The 14536-nt window shown below is 38.4% G+C and overlaps 1 protein-coding gene across 5 annotated transcripts in view; it reads left to right on the top strand.

Moving 5' to 3' along the window:
* ERC1 (ELKS/RAB6-interacting/CAST family member 1) overlaps positions 1-14536 on the top strand; it is a 555538-nt gene that overhangs the window by 417538 nt on the left and 123464 nt on the right. The gene's annotated exons all lie outside the window — the stretch shown is intronic.

The following is a 14536-nucleotide window of genomic DNA, read 5'->3' as shown; positions in this document are numbered from 1 at the left end:
TTTAATCTTCTTCACAAATCTCTGGCTATATCTAGGAATTAGAGGATGTTCTTGGTAAGAGCACTAGTTTAGAAGATGTTACAAGTCTTCTACGAGAAGGTTTTTTAACTTAGCTGAATGAAATTAGCAAAGTTCTGCCCACTTAAAATGAAAAAGGCTTATTTTTGACATCCAACCAAAGTCTTACTATAGAAGGCACTAAGTATATTTTTACTAAACAATTTCTAGCTGCTCAGAGCTGAGTAAGCTTTGAAGGTAAGAGCAAAGTTTTGCCCTTTTCTTTTCCTACCTAATCCTTCCCCAGATGTATGCTTAATATTTATGTAAGAAAATAAAAGCTAAGCATTTCCCCTTTGTTAGTGGTTGGACAACAGTGTAAATGTACTTAATGGACAGTTAAAAATGGTGAAAATGATAAATTTGTTATGTATATCTTAAGACAATTCAAAAACTTGGGGAAGAAAATCATTGAGAATACAGGGAAAGCTGAATTTTAAAATCTAAGCTCCCTTCTTTATCTTAATGCTCTTCACTGGCCATTCCTATACTATTTGCAGTGTCCACAAGTCCTGTCTTCTAATATCATCTCCTCCATTCTCAGTCACATTTTCCGTGCATTGTGTCTGCCTAGGTTTGCTCTTCTACCTGAAGTAATAAGACTGGGAAAGAGTTTTTCAGATGAAGGAATTTCTTCTTTTCTACTCTAGGGGATCAGTCATCAATTGATAGTATTTTTAACATAATATTTAATGTTCAAAATAACAAGAATCCGTATTTACACAATAAATATATCTCTGTTTGTAGACCAGTATTAAAACTGCTTAGAAATAGATTTTATGTTTATTTATGTGACCAACTTTGCTGAGAAAATGCCAAAAGATGTCTCTTTTCTATAGGATAGATAAATGACCAGCAAAAATACAACCCGTTGCTCATTTGTAAGTAGAAGAATCTTTTCCAGTGTCCTAAAATAATTTGCCATAAGAAGAAGACATCATCCAGTATTTGGACACCTGTTAAGTAAAACAGGAAGAACGTGGTTAATATTAAAGACATCTGTCCAGTAGTTCAACACTGAAATTTGGCTTATCAAAGCTGGTAATATGAGTTGAATAGTGGTTGCAGTGGCCTAGAAGGGTGGGGAAAATGGAGAGGTGTTGGTCAAAGAGTACAAAATTTCAGTTATGCCAGATGAATAAGTTCTGGGGATCTAATACACATCATGGTGACTGTAGTTAATAATATCATATTATGTATTTGAAATTTGCTAAGAGTAGATTTTAAGTGTTCTTGAAAAAGGTAACTGTAAAGTAATAGAAATGTCAATTAGCTTTATTGTGATATTGATTTCGTGATATATACATATATTAAAACATCACATTGTATATACCTTAAATATATACAGCTTATATTTGTCAGGTATACTTCTGGGGGGGGCGTGCTGATATATGAAAAAGGAGGGTATTATTGAGAAAAGGCATTCACTAGTTTGTGAGTGTGTATACTTAGCAATCTCAGTTCTCCTAAGTAGTTAGGCCTGAATATATAGACGTAGATTTAAGTAGTTCCTGGTCCCGCTACTCTCAGACACGGAACAGAATAAAATGTCTAGCAGACTAGAGTACTGTATCTCATTCGTAGTGGCTTTGATTACTTCCTTCTCAAGGCTATGTATTTTCAGTAGGTGAAAATTAAGGATATTCTTTAATCCATGAACTTAAAATCTTAAAAAAGAGCAGCATTCCATCTTAACTATATGCCCTGAATATTCTGTAGTCATGTGATCTATGTAAGGAGAGAGATAAATGTAGTTCTCGGGAGTCCTTCCTAACAATGTTTTTCTGTCTGCTTTCCATGTAAAGTTTCACATTCCTGCCCTCTCAGAGAGTGTCTAGGATGCTGTGAGCAAGAAGGAACCAGTCTTGCCAAAGATATTTGATTCTTTAATTTTTTCTAAGTGTGTGTACTCACTTTTAGACAAGGGAGAGGCCTTTTGGAAAGAGGATATGGCATCAATATTGTTTTAATTTAAAGCTTCTAGTCCTTGAATTGCTGGAATGTGCCTCAATCTAAAGGCCATTTCCTAACAAGGAAGCACTCAGCATTGACCAGGCTTTCAAGTAAGTGGAGCCGCCACTGCCTGATGGGCTCTTGGCACTCATGTGCAGTTCCTATTGTCAGAAAGAGGTGAAGCAACAAGGGATTTACAGATTTGGGGGTCACCCTCTAAGATGGTCCCAATTTGCATACCCACCCCTGGGTAACTTGTCTCCTTGACTCATTCACGGCCAAGCAGCACTTGGAGAGGCTGCATCAGAGGAAGGGGCCAGAGCCAATGAAAAAAATAAAAAATAAAGGTTGTCTAACAAACTCCAGATGTGCTGTGGTGGGTGCCAACCAGTGTGTTCGAATTATAAGTCATGAAGAAGCCCCTGCTGTGATTGTCAAGCACCCACGCTGGATTTAATGTAAACTCACATGGAACCCTGGAAAGCATTAACACAATCTGTTTAGCCACAGCAGCTGTCACAAAATGGCCTTTCTCTCAGCATTATTTTCTTCTTTTCACCTCAAGAATTTTACAACCTCCATATTGTATTTGCTGTTAGTGTGAAGTCTGGCTCTGCCCCTGTGTGCTCTATACAAAATGTGTCATGGGCAGTTTGGGCTTTTCAAGACAAGCTACATGGTTTGGTTTGGTTTGTTTCCTGTTTTTTAAAGGTCAACTATAACATTAGAAGAGGAAAGGCTACAAACTTACACTGATTTGGTTTGAATCTAGACAATCTCATTTACAACTGTAATTTAAGAATCCTCTGCATTAGGATGAAATGTCAGACAATATATTCCTTTATTCCAGCATTGTCTAGGCATGAAGGATATAAAGAGACCGTACTTGCCTTAAAGAAGAAGCTCACAGTATAGTGCTTAAAATACTAGTTGTTTTGAACATTTGGCAAAACCATTCTGTAGAAGGGAGCCTTACCATTTTTTCCTGCTGACAGCCTCAGCAAATCATCCCTGCATTACATGATTTATTCGCCCATTCATTTCAGATTCTTTGAGTATCTACTGTGGTTCAAATATTGTATTCATGGAAAACGAATGTCTCTCTTCCTAGTTAACAGTCTGGCAGCTAATCAGACCTAAGTTGTACCTCTAGGTGTCTCTTTTACCAGTTTAGACAAATTATTTCTCTGAGATTCATGTTCCTCTTCTATACCATTTGCATAGTATTACCTACCTCACAGGGTTAGTGTGAAATTAAATAGTTTCACACTATTTAATGTGTGAAACCCAAAGCACTTAAGCTACCACTTCTGTTACCTCTCAGAGATCTCTGTTTCACAGTGAGCGCTGTGCTGTGGGTGATACAGGCTACACTGAGAAAAGGGGGGACTTCAGTAACTCTGGCTCTCGTTCAGTCATGTATAATAACTATTGAATTTTCAATATGTCTTTCTTAAGTCTTACAGTTTCATCATTGAAGAGCATCGTTAAATGCCCACCTGCCTGAAATTGTCAGCACTAGGAACATTATAACTCCAAGCATGCATTCTGTCTCACTCACTCTCTAGTTCTGTGACTCTACGTTTGCATACATGCCTCTTCCATCCCTGACTCATACGACTTTTCAGAAATATGTGAAAATAGAATAACTTACAAAAATGGCTGCCACTTATCAGTTGACTATAATATGCCAGGCACAGCTGCTTTGTATACGTCATATCTAGTCCTCACCAGAATTCTGTGTATTATTATCTTTATCATGTAGATGAAGCACCTGAGACCCCAAAAGATTAAATTTCTTGGGTAAATTTCTACATGGTGGGACAAGAGCTCGTTCTCTTCTTACTCCTACCATCTTATGTGGAAATTCCAGACAGTTGGTAATTAGAAAAGTTGTGTTGGAATTAGAATAATACAAACAATGCAGGGGTACCTGGGTGGCCCAATTGGTTAAGCATCGGCCCTAGGTTCAGGTCATGATTCCGGGGTCCTGTGATTGAGCCCAGAGTTGGGCTCCCTGCTCTGTAGGGAGCCGGCTTCTCCCTCTCCCTCTGCCACTTATACTCACTCGCACTCTCTTTAGCAAATAAATAAAATCTTTTTTATTTTAGTTTTTAAAAAAAGAAGAAAATTACAAACAGTGCTATTTCAAGTCTTTAAGGCACTCATTTGCTCTCCCAAGAGATTGGAAAAGGTATTTATTTATATTCCAAAGCCTCCCCTCTCTGCCTCTGAAGAATCTGAAACAAAAAAGAAATGGTGGATTTATCCCTGTTCTTCAAATTACTAAAAGAAGTGATGTGAACTTAAAGCTACAAAATTACAATGAAGTATAATTTAGCTTCTCTTATGTCTTTGGAGATGGCAGTCCTGTATCAGAACTAAACACGCTGTTCTAACAGTGCGCCTTTGCGTTCTGCCTTCTTTGAACCGTCTGCAAACAACTCCTAAAAGCACCAGCTGGGAGCCAGCCTCCCAGAGACTTTGACCATCCTGAGTATACAGAGACTTTTCAGCTTCCGAGCGATTATCGAGGAGTGTTTGGTCCCCTGGATTCCCAACCTACATACGGGTAATGAAGGGATATTCTAACCCTGTAGCTATCCAGCATGTAGCCTGTGCGGCCAGTCTGTTTGGCCTTTACATGGGGTTAAGAAAATTGCCCACTTAAGGTCTGGTCCCCCTGAACCTTTATCACCTATGAACGTGATGTGCATGAATTAAAGAGTAATTACAATCTCCTTCAGAGAGCAGGCAGTCAAGGTAGTATAGTAATTTCAGGGTCCTACGGGTTTAAAACTATTGTTCTTAAAGAATATTTATCTGACCACTCATTTGAGTTTTAGACTGAATTAATTTAGTTGCTTTTCAGGATGAGTTTTAAAAAACAAAACAAAACAAAAATTAGGGGCACCTGGGTGGCTCAGTCGGTTAAGCGTTGGGCTTCAGGTCAGGTCATGATCCCAGGATCCTGGGGTTGAGCCCAGCATCCAGCTCCTTGCTCAGTGGAGAGCCTGCTTCTCCCTCTCCCTCTGCCTCCCTCTCTGCCTACTTGTATTCTCTCTCTCTCTGTCAAATAAATAAAATATTGAAAAAAAATTAGAAAATCACTATGCTTTTAAAAAATAATCTGAAGTAAAGTATTAATTTTTCACCTCTAAAATATCAATTTTTCATAATCACAGATTACCCTGGAAAGTTAGTTCTTGATGATGTTGTTCACTATGAACTTTTCAACTCTTTTTTTTTTTTTTAAGATTTTATTTATTTATTTGACAGAGATAGAGACAGCCAGCGAGAGAGGGAACACAAGCAGGGGGAGTGGGAGAGGAAGAAGCAGGCTCACAGCGGAGGAGCCTGATGTGGGGCTCGATCCCATAACGCCGGGATCACGCCCTGAGCGGAAGGCAGACGCTTAACCGCTGTGCCACCCAGGCGCCCCTGAACTTTTCAACTCTTGAGTTCCATAGGCAAATGTTCTACTTTCTGTAATAGGATAATGCTAAATTAGGTCTAAGTAAAATAAGTAGGTAAGTCAATACACTCATAATGAGAAACCCCAAATTTTGATTGGTTCCTTTTTTTTTTTTTTTTTAAACAATCACTGCTTTTGAGTTATATCACAGAAAATGTTTTAGGCTTTAACCTTTTCTTTTCAAATATTAATTTCTTGTACTCATAAATTTTTATGAAAATTACTGTCAGCATTAAACCTGTGATTCTTCATACCTTCTGTATTCCCCTTCTCCTCCAGGACCTGAACTACTCTCATTGATGATATGTTAAGACAGCTATCAGGAATTCTCCTCTGTGGTGATACTGACATACAAAATCAATTGAGTTTTAAAAAGATCTTTATAAAGTCAGGATGGCCTCACATCTTTTATTACACACACACACACACACACACACACACACACACACACCTTTGTCTGTCTGTAATGTTGAGCATTTGTCTCGCTCCCTGTTGGTGTGTTTGTAAAATTTTGTCATCATTTTCTAACAACATCTCCTGAGAGGAAAACAGGTTATTAATAATGTAGTTCTGTTTCACAGAAGGTAAAATCAAGGCCACTGATCAGCTAACAGCACAAATTAACTATAGGTATCAAAGAATAGGTCATACTTTAGCACAGATAGCATATAGCATCCTATCATTGTTCCTAATTGGAACTCTGGGGCTATAATTCAAGAAAGCCTTAGTATTTCCCCTGCTGTCCAGGAATCTCTTCTTCCTTGACTCACACCCTTTACTGTTAACAGACCCTTCCAGACTCTCATCTAAATTAATTTAGCAACATCCACCAATTATTATTTAGTGCTTACTATATGCCACGCCCTCTCCTAGGTGTTGGTGATAGAAAGGTAAGCAAATAAACATGGCTCTTGGAGACTTCTCTTTAATGCACTTTCAGCTACTTTATCTAGCATTTCTAGGTATTTTGTCACCTAAGAATTTTCAGGTCATCTAGTTGGGCATAGAAGTTGTACTTCTTTCATACTACACAAGAATTTGAGCAAAATATTTATTAGTGATTTGTCACACAATTTGTCATTGTAGGAACTCTAAACTAATTTTAAGTTGTCCTTATTTTATATATTCTGAACAAATTGTCAGTTTCCAAAATGCTCAAATAGAATTATAAATAGTTTAAGGATACCTAAGTTTACTAGCTGAGTAGGCCTGAAGAATCATAAGTAATGCATATATATAGTTTGGTGGATACAGAAAAACCTTGATAAGTTGGTATGTATCTGTGCTTCATTTCTCCCAAACAGAATGAATATTATCTCTCTCTTGTTCCTGTTCAGGAAGTTTGAAGATCAATTAGAACCAAGATCTTGGGGCATCTGGGTGGCTCAGTCATTTGAGCATCCAACTCTTGATTTTGGCTTGGGTCATAATCTTGGGGTTGTAGGATCGAGCCCCATGTCGAGCTCCACCCTCAGCTAAGAGTCTGCTTGAGATTCTCTCTCCCTCTGCTCCTCCCCCCACTCGCTCTCACTCTCTAAATAAATTCTTTAAAAAAAAAAAAAAAGACCCAAGAACCAAGATCTCCTGGAGAAGAAGATCTGTATATCGTATATAAGTACTATATGTAAGTACAGAGCTGTGTGATGTGTCAGGATCTCCTGTTCTATATTCTGCAGAAAGGTGTCTGTCATGTGGGGAAGCTAGCTGACTGTCAGATACTAATGCCAAGGTTCATCTGCACATTTCTCAGCTAACCAGAGCCTGCTCCTGGTGTCTTTTTACCGTTCAGTCTGAATGTCACCTTTCTGTTCACACAGTCTTTCCCAGTTGTCCCAGTTCTGTTTCCTTGCAGTTAAGCCCAGGTGATCCTGATTGGTACTGGAAGTGATCCCATACTCTTCAGTCAAGTGTTACCATCTACTTTCTTCATTTTCTATTGTGTTGTGTGTATTTTATTTGTTTAACCCTCATAAGACTACTTTATTTCCCTAATCTCTAAGTTCTTGATGGAAATGGGTTGTTTCAGTGTTGCTCCGAGTATTTTTAATAAGTACAGTATGAAAAATATCTGAAGTGAGTTATACTTTAATTGTCTTTTGTTAAGTTCTGCCCACTCTCTAGTTTTTTGGTCAGTCTTGCATGACATATATGATACCTTGTATAATAGTTTTATTTATTGCTTTATCAGGTAGAGTGAAGGACTTTGACAGCCTCTAATGAGGTGCAGGAAACTGGCCTACTTTGAGTTGGCACTTACTGCAGTCCACTATAGCATACCTTCACTCATCCATAAGCCCACATCTATATATTCTCTGAGAGTTCCTTATCCCTGTTAGAATGCTGGTTACTGAGAGTGACAGTATACAATGTGCTATCCACATACCTCACTCAGAAACAGCCTATTCTATAATATGGACTTGTCCTTTACTTCCTTTATTTTGGGTTATTTTACACCCTTTTAATAGTGAGCAGAATGTGTATATAGGTTAACGCCCTTCTTATTTTGACTTTAGACCCCTTTTCTTGCTTGTTTTAGGGCTGACCATTGGCCAGCCTTTGAAGAGAAATCATCATCTCTCTTTTACTCCTTATAGCAGTAAAGGCTACTATTATAGTAGCGTGATATGCTAACTCTGAAGTTATAGTTGAGAAGGCATGTATCAGAACCACTCCAGGCACTTGGAACTTTCCAAATAAATTATCCTTTGGACTAAAATTTCTCATGCTTATTCATGGTCCAAAGGCGAATAAATTTTTGAAAGTTCAGTAAATTCCTTTTGTTTGGTACTGAAGGTTAGGGCACAATGAAATAGCATTCGTTCCAACTCCAACTTTGGTGCACATATTTTTTTATCACAGTTTCGATGAAAGAAAATGCTGTTTCAGTATTGATTCTAAGTAAGCCAAGCTCAAATCATTTTATTTTGTTTCAAGTGTCTTTCTCTACCTATCTCATAGTTTTGAGTAAAGAATGTAAATCTATTGTTTTGTATGTAAAAATGTGATTGGTTCTTAGATTTCTACTAATGGAAAGAACTGGCTCAACATTGTTCTGAAAAATGAAAGTATAGGTCAGATACATTAGAACAAACACAACAACTCACATTTGGTTTTCATATTCTTAGCCCCAGGCCCTGACCCACTTATTGGAGTAACATTTAGAACTACCAAGTTGGAGCACGATAAATAATTGGATTCTTACTTGCTGGACTTATTGTTGATTCTCTGTAGTATGCATAGATTTTTTCTGAACAGAGCCAAAATAGTGAGAGCATACTAATATACCAGTATGAACCCAGTTTAGTGAAGGTCATGACTTTGGATTTATCATTTTTTTTCCTAAACAGAAAAAATTTTACGAAATATCCTTTTAACTAGCCAAGAAAATAGACATTTCAGAGGCTGCTTACTCATTTAAAGCCTTTCCTTATGAATGAAATTCTTCATGGAGGTGTGTTGCCAGTAAGTTTATTATTTGTTAAGTTCCCATAAACACATAAAAGGACCAAGCTAAACTGCCCTTGGGGTAGACACATTAGTGCTTTTCTTTCCTCTCTATAAGAAGCAAGAAGGAACCAGGGCACACCTTCAGGCCTCTAGCTGGAGGTCTCCTTAACTAAATCACTCAGTTCATCAAATGCAATTTTTGACCCTCCACATTACAGCTAATAATGTTGTCGCCCAGCTTTCTGCTACTACTTAACAAGGATCCCCTTAACATGTTGCTTGCTTCTTTTGAGGGCCCCATTCGTAGCCTCCTCAAAACCTTTGTACCAACAGTCTATTCAAGGCACATTACATTTTCCTAAGTGTCCTCAAAGTCTTTCCAGCTCTTCCAGCTTCCATCCCACTGCCCAGTTCCAAAGCCACTCCCACATTTTAGGTTTTTGTCGTGGCAGTTACTAAAATTATTATCTATTACTGCATAAAAATTGCCTTAAATTTAGTATCTTAAAACAACAAACATTTAGGAGCTCCTGGCTAGCTCAGTCAATGGAGCATATGACTCTTGATCTCAGGGTTGTAGGTTCAAGCCCCACAGTGGGTATAGAGATTACTTAAAAACAAAATCTTTAAAGAAAAACACACACACACAAACATTTATTATCTCGCGTAGTTTCTGAGTGTAAGGAATCTGGGAGCAGCTTAGCTGGTTGTTCTGACTCAGGGTCCCTTATGATTTTGCAGTCAGGCTATTGGCTTGGTCTAGTTATCTAAATGCTTGACTGGAGCTACAGGATTCACTTCCAAATTCACTCATATGACTCTTGGCTCTACACCATGAAGGCTTCTCTATAAGGTTACTTAGTATGTGACAGCTTGCTTCCCTTGAGCCTGTGATCCAAGAGAGGTAGAGAGCAAGGAGGATGGAAGCCACAATGTCTTTTATAGTCTAATCTCAGAAGTGACATGCCATCACTTCAACCTTATTCTATTGAGCACATAAACCAACCCCCTGTGGTGCGGGAGGGAACAACACAGTGGTGTGAATAAATGTAGTCAGGGATCGTTGAAGGCTGGCTACCACAAGTGAGTGAATAAACAAATTGTGGTATACACATGCAATGAAATACGGCTTGGCATTAGATAGGAATGAACTACAAACACACATGACACCATGGATGAATCTCAAAAACACACTGAGCAAAAGAATCCAGACAGAAGAATATTCCATATTTATATTAAACTCTAGAAAAGACTGTTTTAATTTATGACCTCAGAAAGCAGATCAGACAACAAGACAAAACTGGTTTCATCTTCTCTTCCCTACCTCAGCTCACAAGCAGGGCGTACAGTGGGAAAGGGACCCATTCTGTTCTCTCTCATTCCTGTTTTTTTCTTCCTTTGGTGTCGGGGCCCTCAGATGCTCTTGCAGTCCTCTCACGTAGTTCTCTGACCAACACTGACCCCGAGTTGCTTGGGGTAGAGTAGTAACTGAAAGACAGAAACCTTCCTCTAATGTCACTTGCCTCATAGGAAACTTACGCATCTTTGCCATCCCAATTAAATAGTGAGAATCTATAAGCCTACAGATTCAGTACTTCTCTGTCCAGCCTTGTTCTCTCTCCAGTGGTCTTTTTTCCTTCTCAGATAAGCACAAGGCAAATCAACAAGTCTGATGCCTAAGTAGGTACCAAACACAGGAATGAGATGCCAGTTTTACTTTCACCCAGTGTTTAGGATTGAAATGACTTCTGTTTGAGCCCTCTCACTGAGCTCAGACACAGGGACCCTCATGTGCATGAATATATATCCTTGTGCCATCAAGATTCCTTTCCCAGTCCTAGCATCATCCCCACAGCAGTCCCAAGAGAAAAAGGCATGTGCTGACATGTTGGACTGGTGGACAGTCGTCCCTTTTCTGCCACCTCTTAGTAAGCTCTCTTTATAATATGCCTTGTTTAGCTCTTCTTTGTCCCCAGCTTTGGTCCCTAGTTGCTAATTCTAGAACCGCTGGAAAAACCCATTCATCATAGTATTAATGCTAGTTTAAAAGGGACCTCTAAAATTGGAGAGAGAACAATAAAACTATGGTACATTCTTTAGAAAGAGAACATTAATAATGTAAAGTTGCAAAGAGCTCTTGAGTTGTTAATGGACAAAGGGGAAAATAAGTAGCAAGTGTTGAAGTAGCTTGAGTACTTCAGAAGCTGTTGGTGGAAAGTAAAATTTAGTAGTCATCTGTCCATCTCACTAGGCAGTTTAAATTCTTGATAATGGAGAGCATTCAAGTATCCATTTGTCCACCACACATATATAGCGCCAAATATCTTTTGCTCGATGGGGCAGACATTCTTCAAGAAGACATGCGTGTAGGCACTGCTGGACAACCCCTTGATGTTGAGCTTGACTGTGCCTGCTTTCTCGTTTATTTGCCATATACACATGTCCACCTCTCAGCTCTCCTGTCTGACATCGTCTCCTGAGAGTGACTGTTATCACAGAAAGTGAAAACCATCTGTCTGGCTAAAACACATAATATTCAGAAGTTACCAGAATAGAAGATTGCAATTCAATCAGTATTTAATGATTCAACAGCCCTTATTGACTTGGTCAGATAAAAATGTTAATCTTGGTGGCTCAGTCGGTTAAGCAGCTTAAGCCGTTATCTGGGGGTGCTGGGATGGATCGGGCAGAGCCAGGCTCCCTGCTCAGCGGGGAACCTGCTTCTCCCTCTCCTCCTCTCCCTCCCCCCCAACTCATGTGCTCTCTTACTCTGCTCTCTCTCAAATAAATAAAATCTTTAAAAAAAATGTTAATCTCTTTTTAATTATCCTATTCCCTTCAATTCTTTATTTTTATGTATTAAGTATTCAGTATACGTATTTCTTTCTCTAAACCACTACAGACATTAAGATCAGCTAGATTTTTCCTGCTGATGGTATCCAGATTTATTTGAAAGGAACTGGATGCAAAGCATTTCCCATTCACTGTCCTCACCTCTGGAATTGCCTCTTCTTCCTCATCTTAATCTCTACTTTAATCTTCACTTCAAGACTCATCTTTGTAGTTTGGAATTTCCTAGCCATGAAATCTGGTTTGGGTTGGGGTTTTTTGTTTTGTTTTTTTCATTAGCAAAGTTATTCTGTGCTGTTTTTCATTCATACATTCATCCTCCTTTGGGTAGAAGTTGAAACATGAGAGTGGAGGAAGAAAGAAGAAGAGAAATTATTCACTGATTGTACAACAGTTGTTAATTTCATTTATTCTAAGCCAAATTATTCTCATTGGCATGGCTGTTTCTTCAGATACAGGAATTCCCATTCTGTAAGGGTACACTAGAAATAGCACGAAACAGTGTCAAGAGACCTGAGCTCTAGCTCCAACTGTATTGATAGCTAAGTGTATAATCTTAAGCAGTAATAACACCATCAACTAACATGCACAGTTCACAGTTTACAAAGTACTATTCAGATACCTTATAGCACCTAACCCTGTGGCTGAATGAGCCAGGCAGATATCGTAGGTTAAAGAAGTGAGTGAAGTGTGTAAAACAGTAAGAGAGAGAGACTGTGATTAACTAGCAGCCAGTTTTTTTTGTTTGTTTGTTTGTTTTTAATAATGATTTTTTATTATATTATGTTAGTCACCATATAGTACATCCCCGGTTTTCGATGTAAGGCTCGATGATTCATTAGTTGCGTATAACACCCAGTGCACCATGCAATATGTGCCCTCCTTACTGCCCATCACCGGCCTATCCCATTCCCCCACCCCCCTCCCCTCTGTAGCCCTCAGTTTCTTTCTCATAGTCCATAGTCTTTCATGAAGGAACAGACTCTTAACTATAGAGAATAATGGCTGCCAGAAGGGAGGTGGGTGGGAGGATAGGTGAAATAGGGGACGGGGATTAAAGAGTACACTTATCATGAGGAAATAATTAAAATAAAATAAAATAAAATAAAATAAAATAAAATAAAATAAAATAAATTGTTCTATGTTACTACCCATCCCCAGCTTATCCCATTCCCCCACCCCCCTCCCCTCTGTAGCCCTCAGTTTCTTTCTCATAGTCCATAGTCTCTTATGTTTCATTCCCCCTTCTGATTACCCCCCTTTCTTTATCCCTTTCTTCCCCTACTGATCATTCTAGTTCTTATGTTCCATAGATGAGAGAAATCATATGATAGTTGTCTTTCTCTCCTTGACTTATTTCACTAAGCATTATCTCCTCCAGTGCCGTCCATGTTGTAGCAAATGTTGAGAACTCGTTCTTTCTGATAGCTGAGTAATATTCCATTGTATATATGGACCACAACTTCTTAATCCAGTCATCTGTTGCAGGGCATCTCGGCTCCTTCCACGATTTAGCTATTGTGGACATTGCTGCTATGAACATTGAGGTGCATATGGCCCTTCTCTTCACTACGTCTGTATCTTTGGGGTAAACACCCAGTAGTGCAATGGCTGGATCATAGGGTAGCTCAATTTTTAACTTTTTAAGGGACCTCCACACTGTTTTCAAGAGTGGCTGTACCAACTTGCATTCCCACCAACAATGTAGGAGGGATCCCCTTTCTCCACATCCTCTCCAACAATTGTTGTTTCTTAACTAGCAGCCAGTTTTAATTCCAACTTGGGACCATGCATGATGTGAGCCTCATTTTTTCTTCATGGAATCCATAATTTTATATAAATCTCTTTTCTTAATTGAGATGTAATTGACATAAACATTGTATTAGGTTTAGGTGTGCAGCATAATTTGATATATGTATGTACTGTGAAATGATCACCACAATCAGTGTAGTTAACATCCATCACACACATGGTTACACATTTTTTTCTTATGATGAGAATTCTAAGATCTATCTGCAACTTCCAAATATACAGTACAGTTTTGTTAACTATGCCCACTGTGCTGTACATGACATCCCCAGGATTTATTTATCCTGTAACTGGAAGTTTGTCTTTTTTGACCCTCTTCACCTTTAAATCTCTCGATATCTAAATGTTGGCATTGAATTTGTTTTTTTTTGTTTGTTTTTTTATATAAAGCCAGGCCACAAGTTGCCTAGCTTACCTCTCTAGGTTTTATCTTCCTCATGTATAATATTGGATGGATAGATAAAAGGAATTTTGAAGTCTATTATTTCCATGTTATGACAAATTAATGTATTTTCTTATAGCTATATTATCTGCTAATTGCTGACATTAGGAATATTTTTAAAAGAACCAATTATAAAGCACAAGAAAACACATATATATGTAAGGATTGTTTAAATGTGTCTTTAGAAATTTGCTTATTTTATGAAATTGCATTTTGAAGTTGAAAAAAATCCTGGTTACTTAGTATCCCTTGAAAACTTTTTTTATATTCTACAAAGAAATAGATCATCTTTTGATGAGTTTTGCTTGTTTGGAGTTAAGTGAAGTCCAGAGGTTGGGAGATGTGGGGAAATCTGGATTCCTCCCAGTCTCCTTTCATCCATCTGTTCCATCTTTTTCGTCATCAATTCCAGATGTAGGAAAATTCTTCACAAAAATTTGATAAGACTCTTGCTTCCCTTCTTTTCTAGCATCAAATCTAACTTGCCCTTCCTATTGTCAGGC

Source organism: Ursus maritimus, unplaced genomic scaffold (assembly GCF_017311325.1).
Source record: "Ursus maritimus isolate PB19 unplaced genomic scaffold, ASM1731132v1 scaffold_26, whole genome shotgun sequence".
Lineage (NCBI taxonomy): Eukaryota > Metazoa > Chordata > Mammalia > Carnivora > Ursidae > Ursus > Ursus maritimus.
Note: the sequence above shows the minus strand (reverse complement) of the source record. Positions and strands in the feature narration are given on the sequence as shown.